General features: G+C 56.4%; 1 protein-coding gene across 9 annotated transcripts in view; it reads right to left on the bottom strand.

Moving 5' to 3' along the window:
- The window catches only part of LINGO1 (leucine rich repeat and Ig domain containing 1), a 99,938-nt gene that overhangs the window by 62,269 nt on the left and 17,158 nt on the right, over positions 1-20,511 (bottom strand). For 7 of the 9 annotated variants that reach the window (XM_046898994.1, NM_001024577.2, XM_046898996.1 and 4 more), the window contains one exon: positions 2,800-2,841. The gene's annotated coding sequence lies outside the window, so the exon portion shown is untranslated. Of the gene's footprint in view, positions 1-2,799; positions 2,842-15,777; positions 15,898-20,511 lie in introns of those variants that run through there. The other 2 variants (XM_046898997.1, XM_040706284.2) reach the window with 1 other exon arrangement.

Below are 20,511 nucleotides of genomic sequence, written 5' to 3'. Positions count from 1 at the left end.
CAAAGCGGCATCTCCAGCAGAGAGGGCAGCTGCGTCACTGCGCCTCAGCCCTTCGCCTTTCCGCAGCCGCCTCCCGGCAGGCTCCTCTGGTCGCAAAGCAGAGGCAGAGCCACGAACGCGGATCTCCCCAGGGATGCCCGCACCGACACCGGCGCTCTGCCCGGCCGGAGCCGCGGAGCGGTTCTGCGCGCGGCCGCCGTGATAAATTAGCCTGAGAGCCGGGCGTTTCGTGCAGCTGCCTCATCCCCTGCCAGCATGACAATGTGATTAATTTGCAGTGCAGATGAAGCTCGTTTCTCACCGGCACGTGACGGCCGCGCAGCCGGCGGGGGTTGAGCAGCGAGCGCAGGGGGGTGAAGGCGAAGGCAGCGCGGAGCCGCGCTCGGGGCAGCGCCGGGAGGAGAGCTCGCCGCGTTCGGCTGCAATTAAGCGCGGTGCTGGAGAGGAGCCCTGCGTGGGCAGCGAGCTTCTATCGCCACTCACACACGCAGCCGAAGCTGGGGAGCGCCGTGTGGCAGAAGGAGAGTAAGAAGGTTTGGGGAGAAGCAGCCTTGAGATGCTTACTGTGCTTGGGGGAGGCCGTGCCACCCGGCTGCCTCGCACCCCTCTTCTCCCTCTGGGGCTGTTTTCCACCCCACAGCTGTCCTGTGAAATACACGTGCTTGCGTGCCCTCCATCACCGCGCTGCGAGCAGCCAGGCGGAGGCTGGCAGCTCCTGATCCATCACGGGCTGCAGCTCTGCGAGGAACTGCCTGGGATGGCAGCACTGCCTGCTGCTTCCTGACGTCACCCAGGCCTGCCCTGGGAAAGCTCAGCCTGCTCACCACCCATTGACAGAGTTTCTGCGCTGGAGCGGTGCCCAAAGCGGTGATGCTGTTTGACACAGCGCTGCACGGCACGGCTCTCCCAACACCAGCACACCAATGCAGGGCACTGAGTGCTCTGGGGCTCCTGCTTGGCCTTTTCCTCAGAGAACGGAGGCACTGCGTGTGACCAGGTGGATGCCCAGCCCTCCCATGGGCACCTTTAGGTTTGCAGGTGCTTGCACAGCAGCTTGTGCAGCAGCAGCAGAAGAGGAAGGCAGGAGCGCACGGCAGGCACAGCAGCTTGGGTTGCACTGCTCTCACATGGATAGCAATCTGGGGAACCACGATACGACACCACTGGGAGATGGGGTGCATGAATCAGAAGGAGATGAGAAGGCCAGGAAGAACTGCAGGTGATCATCCTTGGGGGGAGTAAAGGGTGCTGCAGGCACTGTGCACCAGTGGTCTGCCGCATGCTCTGACTCTGGCACAACTGATGCCAGGCCGTGGTGTCCCTGCTTGTGCCCCATACCCTGAGCCAGTCATCCCAGCAGCAGGTGCCCCCTGTTGGCGCCCCATCCAGCACCCCAAGGGGCCACCTCTGCACCCCTGCAAAGCACAACCAACACGGGCAGCAGCAATTCGCTGCGGTTTGCTCCAGCATCTGTGCCCCCTGTTGGACAATACATCACGACCTGTTGCACAGGAAGCCCGCTGTGCTTTCCTCCCTTCAGGAAATCAAAGCCATGCCTCTCCAGTCTGACCATCTTGTCTCAGCCTACAGCACAGGAGGAGCCCGGAGTCAGGAAGGAGCCTGGCATGGATGGAACTGTTTGCAGTCTGTGCAAGCGATGCAGCAGGAGTTCAGCCAGGCCACGTGGACCAGGGACAGCAGCAACGAAGCAGTGCCAATGCGTGCAGTGGGACTCAATTATCGGCCCTACGGGTAGTGCCAAACAGAGGAGATGCACTTTTGGATATGTGTACTTTTTAAAGAAAACGTGTCAAAGAGGCCAGATAGGGAAGCAATACAACATGCGATGGCCCCGCTGCTTTGGAGGCAGCCCTGCTAATTTCTCTCTGCACTGAAGCAGGGCCTTTTCTGCTGGTTTAAATGACACTCAGAAAACCCAGAGTGACTTCGGGAGTGCAAAAACATCAAACAAAGAGGAGGCTGAAGGACTGGCTCAAAGAAGCAGCAATGGCCTCGCTGCACCCAGCAAAGCTGTCACGGGGACATGCACAGCACCGCTGTCCTGTGGTGTGACCCAAGCCCCAGCCAGGACCATGCAAGGCCATGCGTCCCCAGAGCCTGGCCTTGGGTACATCTGTGCAATCTAAAGCCTGGTTTCTCAGGATGCTTCATTTTGAAATACATAAACCAAAGGGGTTTTTGTCTTTGTTTACCGAGTTCCTTTGCTGGAGCAGGGAACCTGCCAGGCCCGATATGTGCTTCACAAGAAGAAAGCAAGCAGGGTGGCTGCAAGGAGCACACTGCTGGAAAGGTCGCATGGCCAGCGCTGCCACCCCTGACCTTCGTGGTTCTTCCAGATCCTGGCTGCTTTGAGCCAGCCACATCCAAACCTACCGCCCCACCACATCCCCAGGCAGGCTCTGTTCTGCTCCAGCCCAGCACTTTGCTCTCTGATCTTTGCAGAGCTCCTCCGAATCCCCCCTGCCCTCCACCATGGAATTACTCAGTGCAATTTCTACGTTCTCAGCCAGCATTGTCTACCCAGTGAGGACTGAAGATGCCCACACAGTTCCCCTTTGCAGACTGCAGAAAGGCAACAACAAAAGCACAGTTTGTACATGACTGGGAGATAACTGTGCCAGCACACGTGCAATGCACTTGCATTGTGCTGGAAGGTTCTGGGATGGACCCTCTGCAGAGCCTGGCAATGGGGAATGCAACCCGGCCCCCACGGCTGAACCTTGCCCCCCAGCTCAACACGGGTGCTCTAGCAGCAAGGAGGAAACACATTGCACTTACCGGAGCTGGAGTCCTGCAGGGACCCGCTGCTAGGTGTGAGACCTGGAAGGGAGCAGAGAGAGATGTGTCAGTGAGGTGGGCACTGCAAAAGGGAATGCAGGCAGGCTGGCAAGACTGTGCCAGCAACCGGGGTCCTGCTTCTGGCCACCCAGCAGCATGCAGGCCTGACGGGGCACTGCTGAGCAGGGGACAGACACAGGGCATGCTGAGCCATAGGCAGGCTTGCTCAGGGCTCAGCCCTCCTGGCTCAGCTCTTGACCTCCTCGCTGGGTGATGTGCTGAGCCGAGGAGGGGGAAACTGAAACCTTCACATGGGTGGAGGTGCTGGCACCCACCCTAGTGTGAGCACACCTGGTGCTCGGTGCCTCCCCAGCTCCCCCAGCACGCCACGCAAACCCGTGCAAAGGAGTCACAACAATTATAAATATCCGTGACAAAAATCTTCCCGCAAATACGAGGCAAGGGGAATTTACAGCGTTTTCTTTGGAGATTTCTCCAGGTGTTCCCTATTAAGCCATTGTGTTGGTTTGCATAAGTACTCCTCAGACAATAAAGCACGCTCCGCAGTCAGTTACCGGCAGCGGCGGGTGTGCGGCACGCCGGCAGCCAGCCGTAAAGATGACAGACGGGTTCCTGACGTCACCCATCTTCAGGGGGGCTTTAAATCAGCACATCAGCAACAGGTTGTGCTCAGCCTGCCCCGCGGCAGGAGGATGTGGGAAGAGGTGGGATGCAGGGGGCTGTGTTGCCAAGGGGCAGCTCACGGCCCGGTGCCTGCTTGGGCACTGGCAGCGCAGAGAGCCTTCTGGAGGGTGGAGAGGAGAGAACCCCCCCTCCAATCCCTGCAGCATTGCCAGGCTGACAGGTTAACATCGGGAGCCCGCGCTGTACTTGGGATGTGACATTTCTTGGCGTGTTTAACACGTCCTTATCACGGCTCCATTGTACTTCAGTGGAGATGGGTGGGAGAGAGGCAGTGGATGGCGCGTTTCCTCCCGGCATGAAATGCGGAGCTTGTCCTCCGCCGAGTGCAATTACTGTGTCTCTGACTCCTGTAATCTGGCTAATACAGTTAAGTATACTGGAGATTAAGGGATTTGGGGCTGCAAAGTCCATTTCATCCACCCAGGCCCGTGCAAGGTGATGCTGGCAGAGAAATCTCCCGCAGAGGTGTTGGATGGAGCCAGGGCAGGCCAGTGGGTGATGGCCACACCGCTTCCCAGAACTGATGGGGGGAACACTGAGTAAGCCCAAGGCTGCAAGAGGAGCTGGTGAGGGGGAAACCTGCCCCAGTTCTTAGGGTATGGCTACAAACCACAGGTCTTGTGCCAAGGAGGCCCCCAAATAACCCTCCTTCTGCTCACCTACACCCCTATAAGCACATGTATACATTGGTAAGGAGCTGGCAGCCCCCACAGGCCCACCCCATGCATCCGCAGGGCCCAGCCCCAGCCAGCTCGCTCTGGCAATTCAAAGCCTGATTCTAAATGTTAGCTCCACTGCTCAGCACAGAGCGATATATACAGAGCAAACCCACGTTGTCAGGAGATACCCCACAGCCATCAACACATCTGGATGCAAATGATCGCTTAAACGCCCCACATGGTTCCGCGCATCCGCGATGGATTTACTGCCACGTCTTGTAGAATTAGGAAGGATGAAATAAGGCAGCTGAACAGCGCCGGGCAGGTGGGAGCAGCCACCAGCTGGCTGCAGGGCTTTGGCTGGGGAGGGAGATGTGGGTAAGCTCAGTGGGATGCAGCCCTGCTCACAGCCCGGGGGCAGCACGATGGGGCGGTGCCCCACAGCAACACAACTGCATTCCAGATCTGCAGTCTCAAAGTCAGCCAGGACTGAGTGTGCTGCGGTCCATGGCAGGAGGGGCACCGTGACCATGTGAAGCTGCCCCAGCATCATAGAATCGTTATGAGTGGAAAAGACTTCTGAGATTATCTAGTCCAACTGTTGATCCATCCCACTGTGTCCCTCCGTGCCGCATCTCCACGGTTCTTGAACACCTCCAGGGATGGTGACTCCACCACCTCCCTGGGCAGCTGTGCCACTACCTGACCACTCTTTTGGAGAAGTGTTTCCTGATATCCAACCTGACCCTTCCATACTGCAACTTGAGGCCATCACCTCTCATCCTATCACTGTTACCTTGGAGCAGCGGCTGACCCCCACCTCACCACAACCTCCTGTCAGGGAGTTGTAGAGAGCAATGAAGTCTGCCCTGAGCCTCCTCTTCTCCACAGCCCCCCATAACACTTGTGCTCCAGACCCCTCACAGCTCTGTTCCCCTCTCCGGACACACTGCAGGGCCCCAGTGTCTTTCTGGCAGTGAGGGGCCCAATACTGAACGCATCACTCGAGGTGCGGCCTCACCAGAGCTGAGCACAGAGGGATGATCACCTCCCTGCTCCTGCTGGCTGCACTACTGCTGACACGAGCCAGGATGCCATTGGCCTTCTTGGCCAGATGGGCACACTGCTGGCTCGTTTTCAGCCAAACATGGACCAACACCCTCAAGTCCCTTTCCTCTGCACAGCTTCCAGCCACTCTGCCCCATGCCTGTAGCGCTGCCTCGGGTTGCTGTGGCCAAAGTGCAGCGCCCGGCCCTTGGTGGTGTTGATGCTGAAAATAAGGCATCATTTTTCGGCAGCCACGAGCACTACCAACCGCAGCCACTAAGCTCAGAGAGGGAGGAAATCTGTCTTCAGGGGGAAGATGGGGTTAAAACGATGCCGGGGAATGACTACAACACCTTGAAACGGTCCCGCTTTGAAAGGCAGGGCTGGTGCGGGGAAAGAAAGCCTCATTACCATCAGAAACCCTCGCTCCTGCCCTCACCTCCCCGCTCATTTCCATATCACAGGGCACACAATGCCTTTCTTGGCTCGGCACAGCCCCGCACCCGCGGGAGGAGCGGGCGGAACAAAGCCGGGCCGGGTGGCACCGCGCTGCCTTGGGACCCTCATTGCCGCTCAGGGGCAGCTCCCATCGCGGGTCCGACTATTGGACCACTTCATCTATTTCTTTCCTCAGCTTCAAGATTCTTTAGTCAGTCAAATAAGGCTCAGGCGTCGCAGGAGCGGCAGAAAATCAAGCATTGTAAGGGCTGCGCCGAGTTATTTTCATCTTAATGAATGTGTAAGAAAGGTTGACAAGTCTTTATTCCGCTCTTAGGGGATCGTCGGGAGGTTCCCAGCTGATACGGGAGAAAAAAATTGAAAGCCTCAGAAGAAATTACAGCAGGAAGTCAAACCCAGGTCTCTGCATAATGCCAAGCAACGTGCACTCCGCAGAGCTGGCTGCGAGCAGGGTCTCCAGCCAGCACCAAAAATGGCTGGTTTTGCCCCAAAAGCACCATGGATGTCAACCAGTCATTGGATCCATCTTCCTCCTGCCTGCCTGCTCCGATAAAAGCAAGGCAAATCCAGTTGTGCATGGTCAACAGTGTCTGCAAAGACCTTGGAGTTGGAGCGCAAGGGCACCTACAGCGCAATGAAGCCTCCAGGAGGCAGTGCCCAAGGGCTGAGCCATGGGGTTCCCCATCCTGGGGGGTACCCCGGGGCCGACATCCCCCCAGCGGGAGCCACACTGTGTCGTGCTGTGCCGTGCTGTGCCATGCTGTGCCACTCTGTGCCATGCTGTGCCGTGCTGTGCCGTGCTGTGCCGCTGGGGCTGCTCAGCCCAATGCTGCGCTGCACGAGGCAGTGCTGTCAGCACTGATTGATGGCATGGTTCAGAAGGAAATAAATTCCCAGGCTTTTGCAGGAGGTGAATCGGGGGGTGTATCCATCTTAAAGATACTTAATGAATGTGCCTCAGCACGCCGAGTGGCAGCAGATACATCTCTGCAGCCAGCACTCCCTGTGCTGCTCCTCGCAGGGCTCAGGCACAATTTAGCAGCTTCTTATTGATTTTATTTACGCTTCCCAGGCCCTGGCAGCATCTAGATTGCCCCAGCCCAACAAGAGCCCTGTGGTCTCAGTGGGGATGTGCCCACCTTGAGCGGGGCACTGCCAAACCACCTGGTGTGGTAACTCTGCACTTGAAGCCTGTGCTCTGGGTGGTGTTTTGGCCCCTGGACCAGGCGTCGAAGATCACATAGACCTCAGCTCAGCTCTCAGGCCAAGGGAGAGGATGATGCTGGAGAGAACTGGCCTGCACCAGAGCAGAGGGGTGGTCCTAAAGGAAGACACTGTGTTACTGGGAGGTAGGAGAGGGAATCCCAGCAAAATAAAAGCAATAAGGACCTTACAGGAGGCAGCTTGGCAAGGAAGACTTTGGAAAGCCTTAAACTTGTATTCAACATAGCAGACTTTCACTTTTAAGGCAAGAAAAATGGCAATCAGCAGTTCTGGTGCGTGGCTTTGCTTTGTTTTTCCCTCTTTCCCTCGAGGGGGAAAAAAAAGAAAGGAAAGCAGCAAAGAAAAGCAGATCCCTGGCTGACCTTTCTGGCTAAGCGACCTTGTCTGAATCACTGGATGGTAACAATAAATGAAATGCCAGTGCCCCGGTTCATAAATATCAGCCTCCTCTAGGGGTGAAATGCCAGCTTTCTAACGTGTAAATGCCGCAAAGCAAATGTCACCCTCCCCGAGGTGTGAAATGCCAGGTGGCAGGGTCTGCCACGATGGGGCATGGTGGGGCAGCTGGGGCTGCTGGGTGCTGCCCAGGGCTGTGCCTGGCTCCTCCTGAACTCTTATGGAAGCAGAGAATGGTTGGGTTGGAAGGGATCCTGAAGATCATCGAGCTCCAACCTCTGCCATGGGCCGGGTGCAACCCCAGCTCAGGCTGCCCAGGGCCCACCCGTGTCCTCCTCACCTCCAGGAATGGGGTACCCACAGCTCTGGGCAGCAGTGCCAGCGCCTCACCCACCTCTGAGTAAAGAATTTCCTCCTGACATCTCACCTCTCTTAGTGTAAAACCATCCACCCTTGTCCTGGCACTTTCAGACCACGTAAGCCATTGGTCTCCATCTTATTTCTAAGCTCCCGTGAAGGACTGAAAGGCCGTTCTCCAGCTCTTCCTCGAGCTCTCCTCTTCTCCAGCTCCTGCTCAGGTTCTGCTCATCCCCACCACTCCCCCAACGCAATGCCTTGAGCGTGCAGGCAGGAGGTGTGGGACAGGCATGGCACCCACACCGACAGAACCCCATCTCAGGAAAGCTGCCTCTGGCCTCATTTCCCCCCCTTTCCAAGTGTTGCTCCCCCAGCAAACCAAGCGTGAGATCCCTCAGAGTGGCCAGCCAACCAAGTAATCAAATCTAAAGATTGCTTCGCATCAAGCCGAAATGGGTACTTCCAGTTTTCTAAATGGAAAAACAAGTGAGTGTAAGGAGATATTGCCACATAAAGAGTTTATCTGTACCTGAAACTCCTAATTTTCGGTGAGTGCTACAGCTGCTGGTCTTAATCCTATTTATTAAGCAGGAGGAACCATCAAACACGCTGTCGTTGCGGCACCGAGCAGAAGAAACAAGCGGGTGAAGCCAGCAATGTATGCAATGCTCCTCCAACCCTACGTGTGGCCAAGAGCTTTGCTTGGACCAAAGCCCCATTTCCCAGCAGCTCCCATTCCCTTCTCCCCTCAGCATCGGTGAGGGCTCAGGATACCCTTTTGGGGCAGATCTGCTCCCCCAGCTCCCAGCAAGGCACCCCATAAAGCCGTAGGGCTGTGCACATCCCAACATCCCTACCTGCCGTCGGAACAGCACGGCAGCAAGGGAATGAATGAAGCTTTGCTTTGTGTCCTGTGGGATCTGGAGCTCTTCTCTTTCCCCACACCCACACCTTTTTTTTTTCTCCCCCCCCCCCCTCCCCCATAAATGTGTGAAATAATTTCACCACTCTTTTTTTTTTCTTCTTTCAGCTACTCCTCCTCTCCCCGGATCTCGCCCTTCCCAGCATTTGAAAATAGCTCATGAAAAGGAGGAGGAAGGTGGGGGGGGGGGGGGGGGGGTGGGGAATAAAAGGAAATGTGTGGGGATGGAAAATGGAAGGAGAGAAAAGAGAAAAATGCAAGAGTAAAAAGTATGCACCTTTAAAAGCAAGTCAGGCCTGGCTGGTGGCTTCCACCGGAGCACCCCGGGCTGCCCAAAATTCCCTCCTTGGGGAGGGGGGGGCTGAACTTTTTAACCTTTTCCTGCTAATATGGAGGGTTGGGGAAGGCTCTCTCTGCCCTGCCACTGCTTACACAATGCACAGAAGTGGGGCAGTGCGCTCACAACCCCTCCATGCCTGGCGCAACCCCTGGGCAGGGAGCAGCCCCCCGTGCCCACCAGCACCGCCTGTGATCAGAGCTGGCTTTTGGCTGCGGGAGCAAAGAGGGGGGCACGGCCTGGCTGTGTTTGGGCAAGGGCATTAAGCTCAGAAAGGGGAGAAAGAAAGGAGTGAGAGAAAGCAGGAGGCAACGCAGACATTCCCTCATTGCCGCCGTTCGCTTGCTTAGGGCTCCTGCTTCCATTTTTGCACGCACGGCTGCGCTCAGCCCATCGCTGGGGACGCACGTGCAAGCAGAGTGCTGACAGCACCCAGCAGGGATGGGGACACCCAATGCAGGGCAGGACGGAGCCGAGTGACACGCTGAGGTTATGGCAGAGTCTGAGCGAGAGCAAACGCTAGAGGGACGCTCCCCAGCTCCTTCCTTGCGCAACAGATGAATAAGCAGCCCTAATTCAGCGCAAAGGAATTGCTTGACGCAGGGGGGGCGGGGAGCGGGGATTTCTGCTCGCAGCGGCACAGAGGGGAATCCGCGGCGCAGCGGGAGGGCTGGCAGCGGTGGGGGCCGTCCCCTGAGGAGCACAGCTCTGCGTCTGAGCCCAGAGGGTGCTTCCCACCCTGCCTGGGAATACAGCGGGCTCCTCGCTCCCGCACAGCAGAAGCCAGGGAGCCACAAGCGCCTGAAGCAGCGGGGAACCCAAGTTGGGGTTGGGGGCCCACCTCCAACACAGGGCAGTGCCCACACTGCAGAGGTCCGGAGCTGAGGAGTGCATGGGGGGCTGTAGCAGATGGAAGCAGCTCTATCTGCGTGCATTACTGCCTCGGCCAACGACCACTGAAGCCAAATCCCAGGGCCGGGGGTGATGCTGTGTGTGCCTCCGACATCCCTCGGGAGCTGCCGCTGCGCTGCTCCCTCTTCCCACCCTCCCACGGGGACGCTCACTTCTCCCAGCTGGGATGAGGAGCAAACAAGTCCTCACCCACTCCAAGTAGGTGGCTTGGCAACGGCCGAGCAGGAGATGCTTTCTGCTGGCGCCAACCTGCACAGCTAGCTCAGCAAAGCCAGATGATAGTCAGCGAAGCCGCCCTTTCCAAGAATAGCACCGCTCGGCACGCAGATCGCTCCTCCTCGAGAGAGCTGTAAGGGCTTCGAGCACTTCACGGCACCCCAATTTCCAGCACACAGGAACAGTGCTTGCAGAGCTCATCATTTTCTAGTGCATCTTCATTAGCCTTTAAGCACTCCGCTGCTGGCCTCCCGCGTCTCCACGGCTGCTGGAGAGCCCGGGCCACATTCTGCTATCGTGCACATTGGTGTAAGTGCAGCGCGAGGCAGAGCAGCCTGGCTGCTAATGGGAAGTGGCTCTGTTCCCACAGACCCTGCCATGCCAGGACTTCTTCCCTGTGCTCCCCACCCTGCCTTCCCCCCCGCTTGGTGTTACCAGCCGAAGCCAGGTGCCCTGGCTGGGAGCTTCTCCCCCAGCTCATCACTGCACCATCACTGCTTTATTCATCTCTGCTGGAGCTGCATACCTGAGGCAGCTTATCTGGGTCACGGTGTTCCCCTTCCAGCCCTCTGCAGCAGGAGGAAGGCATCGTGCTCTGAAGCAGCCCTGCCACGTGTCCCACGCGCTGCGCAGGGGGACCAGAGGCTGTGACAGCCCTTCTGAGCCCGGACCCCCTGCAGCACTCAGGGTGCCCAGGGGGCGCAGGAAGGAAGCCAGCACCAAGCAGGGCTCCCTGTAACAAGGGCAGCCCATGGAAGCGGCCCCACCACCGCCTCTTGCTGTCTTTTCACAGCTTCTGCTCACATTCCATGCACACACACTCCAGCCCAGGTGCTCAGACCACAGGCAGCAGGCTCTGGCAGCAATGCACACGGACCTGAGCTCCCTCTGCACAGCTCTGCCCTCACCTCCCCATCCCCTTCTGCCCTGTTGGTAGGACGGGATTTGCCATAGCTGGGCTTTTCTGGGAATCACTCATAAATCCCAGCATGAGAAGCGCTGCAGAAGAGCTAACTCTGACCCAGCCTTTACCTTTGCCTCTGGGCACAGCTTCAATAAGACAATTCAAAATTCAGGCTGAGGATATCCCGCCCAGCTTGCCCCAAATCTGGCAGAGAAAATCCTCCGGCACTGCAAGGCTAAAGCCAATGAATGGCACCGAGCCACGGCCATCCCTGTGCCAAGAGACCGCCCAGCACCAGCCCCCAGCAACCCACAGACCCACACTTAGGGAGTCCACCAGACAGAGGGGGAGGACTGGGAATACATCCCAGAACACCCCTTATGAATGGCTTGTTGTTATGGTGCAGGCCAGGCTGCTGCCCTTTGCTCCCTGCCTCCCGCCCTCGTGAGAGGCAAATAGGAAATAAATTAGCCAGCATTTAGAAAGCACAAACAAGGAGAGAGGAGAGCGCTCCCAACTTTACAAGCCCAATGGCTGGTGGTAAATGGAACTCATTTTCCCATAATGAGGGACGACTACACTTCGTTAGCTCAAACTTTCTCATTAATCACCTTTGCATCGCCGCTGTCTGCCTCGTCGCTGTCAGGCCATAATAACGTATGAAGAGCATCCATTTATCCCCCAGCTTCCCACTCAATGGAGATATACGGTGTGTAGGGATGGATTTACCCCAGTGCTTGGCTCCCTGCGTGTGAATGCCAATGCAACCACGTGGCTGAGTCAGAGCCTCCTTTCTCCTTCCCCTGCCCTTTATTCCGTGTTGCAGCCAGCAAGTGGAGGCGGCTGCGGGCAGCACGGGGCTGCTGCTCCTCTATGAGCAGTACTTCAAGGAGTGCTTTCTGTAAAGTGACAGGTGTCAAAACTGGATGTGGCCAATTGTTGTAGCAGCAATCTCGGCTCGGATGCACGCTTAAACAAAACCCACACGTGCACAGCAGCCGTTGTGGGGAGCACTGGGGATCCACGCCAGCACAGGAGGTGGGGAAGGAGCACCCAAAGGCCTCGCCAGCATGAGGACAACGAGTGGCACGTGTCCCTGGGGGGCTGTGGGGCCGGACATGGGGATGGGGCTGTGGGTGACCCTGGAGCTGACGCCCATCCTCAGCAGCCGGCTCCATCCCCGGCAGGGCGGCGGGATTAAGTGCAAGTTATAATTAAGACTGGATGTTTGAAGAGAAACATAATCTCCGTTCCGTGGGATTCGCCGGCACAACAGTAATTAACGTCTCATTAACATTCGCCTAATTAAGCAGTTTATGAAAGTGGGTAGATTTGCATACTGCTCCACTTCAGCTGGGCTGTGCTCGGCGTTAACCCTTCCCGCGCCGCTCCTCCCGCAGCACCCCATGGGCCTCAGAGCAGCAATGACTCAGGCTCACCCAGGGGCCTTGGGGAGGGGGTGGTAAGGAGGAACACTGGGGCTCCCCCACCCCCTCTGGGGACAGCAGGGAGGAGGGCCCCAGCCCCATGCCACCGCACAGCCATCACTTGTGGCAGTGCCGGACGCCGTGTTTCCCTCCGCTCGTACCCACTTCTGCTCTGCTGTTGGATTAGCAAAGCCACTGCATCCATCATGTGCTTAAAAGGAGCGTGTGCAAACCCGCTTTCTTTTTCTTTCTTTTCTTTTTTTTTTTTCCTCTCTTTCTCCCTCCCCTCCTCCTAAAGGGGAAAAAATGAGCTCTCTAGTTAGCGGTTAATGCTTGCAGTCAAGATGCACCTTTGCAGCAAATACAGCGGGAGAGAAAAATTCATGACACAGCCTTTCATTGAAAATCAATACAGCCCAGACCTGCCCGTGATACACGCACTCAATTTATCCCCCGCCTGGCTTGCAGCATCCTCACCACCAGTCCCCCAGCCGCAACAAGGGGAGGGCTGCCCCAGCTCTGGGGGGGCACTGGGATCACCGTGGTGCTCTACGCGCGTCCCCAGGTGCTGAAACAGGGCGAGCATTTTGAGGCCGCATGGGGTGGCACGCAGATGGCCCCGTGCTCCTGCAGCACACCGGTCCCTGGCACCGCTGGGGCAGACCTTGCCCTACCCGGTGCTGCAAAGGCAATTTCTGAGTTTGCTTCCACCTCACAACAGGTGCCTGCAGCTACAGCAAAGTGCTGCGCTCTGGCTCTGCTGGCCAAGTGCTCCTGATTTGCACTTAAAACACCTCTACCATGAAAGCACCTCTTCATTTTCCCCTCTCCACGTAGCTCAGGAGCCTTCTGGAGGTGCTGATGGGCTGACCCGAGCTTGGCCTGAGCCCAAGCTGTGCGACCAGACTACTCATCTCAACCTTCCCCTCCTTCCCCATCCAGGGGAGCCCCAAGGCTCCAAAAACTGCTGACATCCAGCACGTGGAGCCTTGCATCAGTGCAAGGGGATGCTGTCCTGCTGTCCCCGAGCCCCGTGGCACGGGTGCTTCCCATCTGCTCCCAGGGTGGGTGGCCGCACTCACGACCCTGCTTGGCACTGCACAGCAACCTGACCTACTTTCTGCAGCACAGCCCGGGCTGGGCACAGCAGCACAGCTTTCTTCTCCCCTCTGGCACGTACGGAGCTGTGCCACAGAGCAGCAGCAAGCTGAGCTGGCCGGCTGCCCTTCCTCAGCCTTGCCTTGCACTCAGGCCAGGGGCTGGTGCCTTCCGTGCCCTTCCCCGAAATATTCTCAGCACATTGCAGCTGAGAGGAGGATTTATTGATCGCCTTATCTGCGCCTGATCCCAGCCGGAGCAGCGTGATGAACGCAGCCGGCTGAGCACAATGCCTTCCTGCAAGGTCTCAGCAGCAGGAACAGCTGGCAATCTGTGGGTGCCAAGAAGGGGTAGACCCTCCCCCCCCCCCTCCAGATCCCCAGCATGCAGGGGAGCACACGAGGACCTGCATTTCAGGAGGGTTAAAGAGGGCGCTGACAGCACCCTGTGGGCAGGGGAGTTGGGGGGGGGGGGGGGGGGGAAATAAAACAACCCCAAACCACTTTGCCTAATCGATGGTAAGCAGTTTAACCACTGTTCCTCTGCAGTCCAGGGAGCCCTAATTCCAGGCATGACCTGAATCTCTAAAGAGAAAGAGAAGGGAGGTGGGGATGGCAGGCAAGGAGAGGAAAAGGCAGGAGTGTGGCGGGTGCCAATTTGTCCCTGCTCCCACTCTGCAGACCGGCTGCTGGGAGACAAAGCACCTGCTGGCAAGGAGGGATCGCTGTGGAGCAGAGAGCTGGTGGTGGTGCACGGAGAAACCCCTCCATCACTCAGCCAGCCCAGAGCAGATGGAGTGACGGACACGGATGGGATAACAGACGCCGTTGTCATTGCAGAAGACTCCCCCGGTGCATGAAGCAGCACCCCCAGAATGTGACCCAGGCAATGAACGCACAGAGGGAGTGAGGGGACATGAGCCAGCCTGGCCCCAGTGCAGCCATATTTAGGGAGCACACTGTAAGAAGCAACGGTGAGGTGCTCAGAGCATCCCACGGCCATGAGGAGGAGAAGGGGGATGCTGGCACAGAGAGCATCCCTACCCTCAAAGCGTGGTGCTGGGGGCTGATGGGCTGCACAGCACCCCAGGCACACAGCCAGCTCAGCAAGGCTCACAAAGCAGCACTCCATAAGGCCCCACCAAGAGCTACTGCCTGCTTTCCAAAGGGACATGGCTGCACGGGGGGCTCTGACCTCCTGGCCCACCCGAAGGACCAGGGCACAGGGAGAGGGGGCACGGGACTCCGGCTCAGCCCCACACCCCAAACACTGGGAAGTGGAAACCAAAACTAAGTGGGAAAACCTTCCATTCCTGGAGGTAAAATCAAGTGTGTCACTTGGGTAACAAATTGGCCTGCCTGACTGGCAGAAATAGCTTTGTTAAAATATCTATCTATATATTTTTTTCTTAGTTGCCTTTCCTAAATGAGTTGAAGGATGGGGAGGGCTCTCAAGTCCCTGCGGACAGCCAGTCTCTCTCTTCCCTTCCTCGCACGGAGCAAGGTAATTATCTGCCAGGAGCCCGGCTGCTGGATGCCTGGTTACACTGCTAATTAGTGGGAACGAGCCAGGCCCCCGGGGCACGCAGGGCCGCCCCATCCCGCTCTGCCTTCCTCACTGCCCACTCCTCCTCCTCCTGAGCAGCAGGCGGGTAGCGGCAGTGTAGGATGCCCCTTCCCTCCCCAAGGAACGCATCCACGGCCAAGAAGGATGAGGGTGTCCTGGAGAGCACTGCTGCTGCTGGTGCCAAAGGACTGGCAAAGTTCTTCACCCTGGGGCAGACTTCCCAAGCAGTCTCCCTTTCCACCTGAAAATACCAGGCTGACTGCTGAACAGGATAAAGGAGAGCCCCAAGGCATGGCAGGCATGGTGCCCATTGCAAGGTGAACCAAGGGGAGCACCCCCAGCACCCTGGTTCTGGTCACCCAGGGTGAACACCATGGGTGCTGATCACGAGGGCTGGCAGAGCTGGGGCACCCACCATGCCAGCACTCAGCACCTCATCCTCCTCACAGGCAGCAAGACAGCAGAGCACGCCGATGCTCCAAGTGCAGCTCAGCTCTCTGCATTCACACCCAGCGCTGACAGCAGGCACCAAGCAGGGGAAGCAGTCTCAAGCTGCTCCCCCAGGATCCGAAGGGGCCCTGGATGCTTCCCTCTCCGACTGTACACCCCCCAGCAAGGACTGACCACCAGGACCCAGGACACATCACTAGCCCTCACAACCCATTACACCCTGCAGGGAATAACGCAGCCCCACAACGCCCTGCTTCAATCTGCACCGCCCCGGAGGAACACCAGGAAGAGACACTCACCCAGACAGGTCCTGGGCAGCTCAGGCTCCTCTTCCCATTTCCCCACACCACGAGAGAGGATGGGCCTGTAGCAAGCCGATGGCCAGCACCGTGCTGCTCCCCTGCGCTCTGCCCCTCTGCAAAGAGCCCTGGAGCTGCTCAGCCTTTGAAACCAACGCCCCTGCGCACACAGACACTGCTTTGTGGGTGCTGTGCCGCCTTCGGGATTTTTTTTTTTCCCCTTCCCTTTTTTTTTTTTTTCCCAGAGCATTTTGTACGTGCAGATGCCCCGGCTTCTTACAATTCAGCCCGGGGGCGTGGGAAGTGTTTTGGAACATGCCCAAGCTGTCTGCTCCGTGCGTGCGCGCTGCTCGATGCCATCCATCTCCAGCCCCCGGCCCCAGCTCAGCAGAGCTCCAGTGCTGGGGGCACTTGGTGCAACCCAGTGGGGAAATCTGGAGCCAGCCATGGGGACACAGCCCCGCGGGGGCCACACTCATCCTCTCACCCTTCTGCTATCACAAAGCCAATATTATGGGGGTGTGCTGTGAACACGTGCTTATCACGCCCAGCTTGGGAGCCCTGCCCCGCGGCAGAGCATCCATGCAGCAGCGCAGCCCAACGTAACGTGTCTCCTCCCAAGCAGTTCCCAAGTGTTGTGCGAACAAATAAACGAGCTGCAGGGATTTAATGACTTAACCTGAGAGACAGCACCGGTCAGACTCAGCCCGGCTAACAGTGTGGAGCAGTGGGGTGGCACAGCAGGCTCGGGTGTGCACCGAGGAAAGGAATGGCCGCACCAGTTTGCACCAGCTCAGCATCCAAACTGGCAACGTATGAGAAGGCAGGGAGCGTAAGGAGCATTTGAACCAACAAGATGCTAAAAGGAAGGGAACGCAAAGCACCGAGGCCCTGTGGGAGCCCGGAGAGCCCCATTGCAAGCTGTACAGCGAGGGGACGAGGACAGCAGGGCCACTGCCAGCAGGGACACATGCTGCAGGCTCACAACAAGCTGCTAGGAACCAGCAGCAAGGCTGCCTTTGTGTTTGCTTTTAAATCCCTTCAGCAATCCGCTATTAAAGCGCCCGTCAATTCGCTCAGGGCAGGCTCCCCCTCCACCCCCCAACCCCCCCCCCAGCATCACTTCTCTGCAGATTTGAGTGAAACTCATATTTTCCTATCAGAAACGTGAGATTTCAAACACGCAGAACATTGAATTTGAAAGCTGACTTTTGTTGGGAAGGTGCCTGTCTCTTTGTTCACAAAAGGGCTCGTTTTTCCTGGAAAAGGGCCCAGATTTTGAGTGAAAGATCAATAACATGCAGAAAGCAGGTCCTTATATTTAATTTTCCATGATACCAAAAGAGAAAATAAAAGGAAAGAACACAATCCGACGCTGAGAGTGAACGAATTCACAATATTTTGCATTTGTTTACCCCCTGGTGCTGTGCTGGAGCATCCACTCAACCCCAGGGGAAGCAGCAGCCCTTGGGGCCCCTTACAAAGAGTCATTAAGGTCGGAAAAGACCTCTAAGATCATCCAGTCCAACCATCCACCTACCACCAGTATCACCCACTGCCCGTGTCCCTAAATACCACATTGACACGTTTATTGTACGCCTCCAGGGATGGTGACTCCACCGCCTCCCTGGGCAGCCCATTCCAATGCCCAGCCAGTATAAATTCTTCCTAATATCCAACCTTGTGACACTCCCTACCTCTGGCTGCCCATTGGGATCTCCCAGCCCAACCCAGCCGTTCTGGTGGGCTCCGAGGAGTGAACCAAAGCCCCTCTGCTGTGTTAATTACAATGAGCAAGTGGGCAACGGGGAGACAAACTTACTGCAATACAGCCCAAGGGGGGGAAACACGAAGGCATGGCAGTCAAGATGCTGTGCAACAGTCATGACATGCTGTATGTATCCTCCTAGATCCATATGGGGGAAAACTAACACTTTGGCAAATTTATGAAGATGTGTGAAAGTGATTATATTCCTGAAAATATCTCAAGTGGAACGGCCTACCTGGCATATTTTGTTAGTCATGAAACACGATCCGCACACCGACTGTATTTTGTGTGGCTCCCCATCTGCTTAAATACTTTAAATACTGATTTTTTTATTTTTTTTTTCCTTTAAAAAAGGGAAAGAGCACGATGACAGCAGCAGCGCAGTGCTGACTCAGGCTGGCAGGGGGCACAGAGGGGGTTGCATTCGCCACCAGCAGCGTGATGCAACGCATGCCTTGTCCAGATGGAGCAGCCACCTCCTTGGCCAACAACCAACCTTGGCTCGATGGGGACCGGCCCTCCTCAGCCACTGGGATGGATGTCACCTTGGGCAGAGCAGGGCAGCAGACATAGGGCCCCAGCCCCAGCAAGGTGACTGAAGGGTAGGGGCACTTGCAGGGAGACACTGAGTCACTTTTTACTGGTTTCTCCAAAACACCCCGAGAGGCCATTCAGTGTTTTTCTCACCCATTTCTGCCAGCACCCAGTAGCTAAGGCAACCTGGCTCGGAATCAGCTGAGAAACAGGCTTCAGTATAAGCATCCGTATTCAAAGCAGTTCTGAGACTTGGAGAGGCGACACAGCCCAGAGAGCTGTGGGTGCCCCATCCCTGGAGGTGCCAACGGCCATGGATGGGCAGCCTGAACTGGGGGGCACCCGGCCCATGGGGAGGGTGGAACAGGTTGGTCTTTAAGGTCCTTTCCAACCTGAGCCATTCTATGACGTGCACCATGGGAACGGAACATTCCACATCCACACCACTCAGCACTTTAAAGGGAAAAGGCATTTTCCTCACCTTCCACCTCTGCAACAGCTGAAGAAGAAGATGCGTTTTTACGGTGTGGTCACCTCGCAGAACCACCGTGCAATTGAAATGAGAAGACTCTACGTGTAAACACAATGATTTTCCACCCCGATTCCAACAGAGCATTTAACCACAAAGGGATAATTTTCAGTTATTTAAGCAGTTATCTTCTGGTTACACAAGGCAATGGCAATTACATGGCGCAAGGCAGCAGTGCATGGTGCTTACAGCGTAACTACGTTGTAATTACCCCTAGCTTGATGATGGGGAATGATCAAATGGGATCAGAGCATCCCAGACAAATCCCTCTTCCCAGCACGTGTTGGCTGCCAGAGGGAGGACCCATCTATGGACCTATGGAAGGCAGAGCACAGAGCAGAGGGAGAACACATCTACAGACCTATGGAAGGCAGAGCACAGAGCAGAGGGAAGACCCATCTACAGACCTATGGAAAGCAGAGCACAGAGCAGAAGGAGAACCCATCTATGGACCTATGGAAAGCAGAGCACAGAGCAGAGGGAAGACCCATCTACAGACCTATGGAAAGCAGAGCACAGAGCAGCAGAGGGTGATGAACGTTCTCCCTAATGGTAGCGCCGATGGTAGGCAATTGATGGCAGGTTCCCTCCTGCCATCTTGGTGGGCACATTACACACCTGGAAGAGTCTCCTCTTCCAAATGGGCTTAGTCAGCAGGAGGACTAATCTCCCTGGAAATAATCCAGAGAGGTTTTACAGCATCTTTTGAAAAGCTCTTTCTTGCTGACAATTGACGAGTTCATATCCACCGATATCCATTATGGGGTTTATTTTTTTTATTTCTTGTTAAAAAAAATGAAAGGGCAGAGGCAGAGAGGAGTAAAACCAGCAACAGAGGCTGAAGACTGACAGCAGCTGCCTGGCAGACAGTGAGTGAAAATGCTCTGACAAGATGAAATGTTTTTTCTTTCATTGAAATCACTCCCTTTCGGGATGACTAATATGCAGCTATCGCACCATGGATATTTCCAGAGTGATGAGATGTTTTTAAAATATCTCGCCGTGCCTCAAAATATCTCACTCCAGCTCAGTAGATCATCCAAAACACCACCCACGGAAATCATAAATAAATAGATACTCTATCGCCACAAAGGAGCAGACCGGCCAGGGCTGGGTTGGCATCCCTCATCACCGCTGAACTCCTCACCTCACTGCTCGGCTCCTGCAGAAGGGCTTCCTGGAGGCTGATGGACCTCAGGTACCAACGCCAGGGAGCAGCTCAGTGCTTCCCCCTCTCTGCATCACCTTCACATGCCTTCGTCCTGCACGGGACGCACCCTGATGGATGCAACCAGGGCACCCCAAAGCGCCTTCCTTTGGTGAGGGAAGGAAAAGAGAGCGAACGTTGAGGAGGAGCTGAAATCAGGCTCCTTTGCTTCACTCAGCAAGAGAAAATGGTTTGGCTCATTGAGACCACGCCACTCTCAAATTGTTTCCTCTTTAGAGAAGTTTACCCATGTGTGGTTTCAAACTTTCAGAGAGAAGTTGCCTTTCTGGAATAGCAGAGTCAAAACACATTGCTTGGAAACCGCAGCAAGCCTTGTGCTTCTTTTCCTCTGCTTTCCAAAGGGCTGGACCTACTCCCCCAGCACGGCAGGCACTGGAGCTCTCCATGGGTTGGAGAAAGATCAACGCCTTGCCCATAAAAGCTCCACCCAGCTGCAGAAATCAGGACCACAAAGTGAGGAGTTATCCAAAAGGCAGAGCTCTGCCATCTGAGGCACCCCAGCTGCTCCCACCACGCTGCTTGGCGTGCCCCTTCCCACTCCTTTTGCTCCCCAGGAGCAGGACTGGGGAGCTGCCAAGGAAAGACAGAGGTGCTGCAAAGGGCAGAGAGGGAGAGCCGGTGCCTCACATGCCCAATGAAGATAGCTCCAACATCTGTCCTCAGACAGAAATGTAT

This window comes from Gallus gallus, chromosome 10 (assembly GCF_016699485.2).
Source record: "Gallus gallus isolate bGalGal1 chromosome 10, bGalGal1.mat.broiler.GRCg7b, whole genome shotgun sequence".
Classification (NCBI taxonomy): Eukaryota; Metazoa; Chordata; class Aves; order Galliformes; family Phasianidae; genus Gallus; species Gallus gallus.
This window is presented reverse-complemented; position numbering and strand designations above follow the sequence as displayed.